Source organism: Panicum virgatum, chromosome 7N (assembly GCF_016808335.1).
Source record: "Panicum virgatum strain AP13 chromosome 7N, P.virgatum_v5, whole genome shotgun sequence".
Classification (NCBI taxonomy): domain Eukaryota; kingdom Viridiplantae; phylum Streptophyta; class Magnoliopsida; order Poales; family Poaceae; genus Panicum; species Panicum virgatum.
This window is the reverse complement of record NC_053151.1, coordinates 35,767,556-35,771,228: the sequence shown is the minus strand read 5'-3', so window position 1 is coordinate 35,771,228 and position 3,673 is coordinate 35,767,556.

Sequence of the window (3,673 nt, the reverse complement as noted above, 5' to 3'; positions counted from 1 at the left end):
GTAGTTCAGAGATCTGACTCTTGTCGGCTGGTTTTTTATTCCACTCGGGCCATTGGATTGGAGGGCCGAGGGTAATGGATGGAAAACTTCTCGACTGGTTCTCGACATAGAACCACATGGGTTTCTATTGATTACTTTATTACTAAGGTCATAAGGGATATATACTCTATCCTTCCTTTGCCTAAGTTGGAGACCCGCGCCCCCTACTACATCTAAGACGAATCTATTGGGCTGCGGTTTCAAATGAAAAAGAAAGCAAAAGAATTCAAAATGGGGCTCGATGCCCAGAAAAGCTTCGCATAAATGCACGAAGATGGAAATATGGACAAAGGAATTTGGGGTCAGATGATGCAATTGGATCCTGTAGTAGCGCAGGAGTCCAGAAAAGAAAGAAGAGCAAGGAAACCCCAATCCGCGTTCCAAGTATGAGGTGAAAGCAACGATTTTCCCTGTATTTTCATACGGATGATCTGAACCCAAGGCAGGACACCATTGGAAAACAGATTTGGGAACTAAAAGACCCTGCGACACCAGAGAATCTAAGTCAGATTGAGAACACTTACTTGTGTTCCAACCCTCATCATGGGTTGGCTCTGCAGCCACACCCTTCCCCTTGGTCGCTTTCTTGGGGGCCATCTGGAAATCTATGGATCGCTTCACGCGCATATACTGGCGGAAACCCTAGAGCGAAAGTGGGGAGCAAATAAAGAAAAAACTTTGGATCTGGGAGTTCGAGAGCAGAAAGATAGATCTAAAGCAGTAAAAACAAGTGGCGGTCGGTGGGGTAAAACCTAAGTTACCGCTTCATTTTATAATGGCGGTGGCAACATGGTAAAAACACCCAACAGGCCAACAATCCGTTGCAAATCACGGAAATAAGGGGATTTAAAAGAGACATTCCTTTTTCTGAGATTACATTCTAGAAAAGAAAACACTCACATCCCTAGTCGACTACTCGACATCCTTTCCCTTAACTGGGATTACATTCCAAAACAAGGATAAGTATTCGACACAGTACAACTACTCGACATTACAACTCGAGTACTTTTTATTACATAACTTTACAAACAACTCGGGTCTACATGCACACTTCTTGGCTTCCTGAGAAGCATGTTGTAGATAGATCGGCCCAAGGCCATGACAAAGTACAAACATGTTATTCCCATTTCAGGAATAAAGATATTTGTATTAAGGAGATAAGCTACAAGAGTATGGAGGCAGATTACAGTAATCACCTCGCAAGTCCTCTTGTAGCATCTTGCAGAGAAATTTCTCCTTCTCCCTGAACACTTTGTGGCAAGATCAAGCTTCCCCGCTAAAGATGTCAATTCTTGGGCACCTAGAAACAGGCAACCCCAAGGATGTGACACAACAAGACACAACCCAGCAACTCCAAAACTACCTCATTGGAAGATGCAAGGACATGATGTTCAGCATGGATCCGATGACGGCACTAGGGACGCAAGAGGAGGCAGCGGAGACTTTTCTTGTCACTCGCAAGTTCTCTTCTAGCATCTTTTGTTGGAAAGAACTACACAAATCTCAGAAGGGCGAGAGCAAGAACACCAAGGAAAAGTCATAGCTGCTACACTTTGGTGTTTCTGGCAAAGACCTCTCCCCTGCTTTTTATAGCCACAAGGAGACTTGCTGAAGGAGAACTCGTGAATCAACAGTGCACGTTTCACGGACGCATTCATGACAGCATTCACGAGTGCAGTCAAAGCTACAATAATGCAGATTCTCCAAACAGTAACGTCTCATGTGAGCACTGAATAAAGGTCCGTACATCCTGGGTTTTATTCCTGAAATTATTTCGGGTGCAATCAGTGTGGCGGATCCAATTGTATCATTTTTTTGGGATTTTACCCGAAAAAGAGGTCTTTTCGGATTCCGGATCTGATGAATCCTGCAAATAATCTGAAGGATAAAATCCGATGCCACGACTTAAATCCTTAATTCCAAATCTACACTCGAGGGCTACTCGTAGCAACAGGGATTTTGATTTAAGGCTCGGGGGCTGCTGGATATAGGCATCAGAGATTTTTTTTAAATTTTTTTTGGAAAATAGACTGAAGTGACCCTCAGCCTGATTCTCCGATTCAACCTAAGGCTCGGGGGCTACTCCATATGGAGCGCGAGTACTTCGCGCACCATATATGATCAAAGATTTCAGGGCTTGAGCACCTCACAGCCTTGAAGCAAACAGAAGTACTTGAAGGACTACTCGACGTATCAGAAGGAAGGACCAGAAGCAACCAGAAGGATGTTCTGACTACTTAAAGTACTCGATGACGCCCAGCCAAGTACTCGACGTCTGCAGAACTCGGCTACGAAGAGCTCGGGGGCTTGTCAGACCCGGGACAGCGGGACTGCTTATAGACATAGAATGTTCTAGAGTAAGAGATAGCTCATGGATGTACCTTACCTCTTTTGTAACTACCCGAAGAGGTATAGAACTAGCTGCAGTACAAAGGAAACTACCCGAATGTGTTGTAGGACTCCAACTGTACTCGGCTAGGATTTTCCATGTAACCCTGACACCCCGGATATATAAGGGCTGACAGGGACCCCCTCCAAACAATCATCAACACCTAAGGCAGTACAAATCACACAGGACATAGGGTAAATCTTTGTGTTCCTTGTACCATCGAGTTCTAGAGTAGTCGATCCCTACCTAGAAACCCTACTGCTAAGGGTATCCCTGAGCAGGCTTGGCGGTAAACACCGACAGACCAGGCATCGGTGGATTCAAAGTAGAAGGCTTTGCATACACACATCAGCAAGCCCAGCTGCGTCACGCTGAATCGAAGAATCTTGGATTCATACCAAATAGATCAGGGGGATGTTGCTTCGGCTCAAGAAATTAATATAGTCAAGGTCAACAGGCACAAGATGCTCATCGGATCCATGGTTGAAAGATCAAGAGAGAAGCCAATCATGCAAACGATCAGTGGCCAGAGAGAGACCGATGTCTGTATTCATTATCCTTCCTAAAGATCATTCTAAAATATAGATGTCGTTGGGGCATGTTGGCACTTTGGAAAAATTAGAACTGTTGGAATGCTGGCAAGAAGCTCTTCAGTTCGTGGTATATCAACCACTACAGAAAACATGACAGACTAGCCATTTGAGTTTCTGCTGCTAATAATAAAAAATGACCGATGGAGTTGTTGTACTAGTTCATCGGTTGCCCTGTTTTTTTGAAAGATGGACAGGCAGCAAGAGGCATATAATATTATTTTACCTGGCCGATGATACACAGCCAATGGTCCAGTTTGAGCATTATCTGATCTCAAATTCCATTGGATACGTGAAGATGCTTACCTTTTGGCTTGGCCGACTGTTCCGGAACTCATTGGCCATTGATCGAGTTGGATCATTGAAGTTAATTTCCTCAATATATTACAATGAGAAAAAGAAATAGGGCATCAATGGCGACATGATGTTTTTGAGCATCAATATTATGTTATATATGGTATCTGCTTTTATCGGCTCGTCCCATACAGAAAACTCATAGCCGATAGATAGCAAACAAAGGACCGATGTCTATGACTCTGGGTAGCATGTTCTGAACGCAGGGGCAGCATCGGCGATCAATTTAGAAGTGATCAGAGCATTACAAGATCGATAGAGAATTTGGCTATCTGCAGATTAATTATCAAGCAACTCAGCG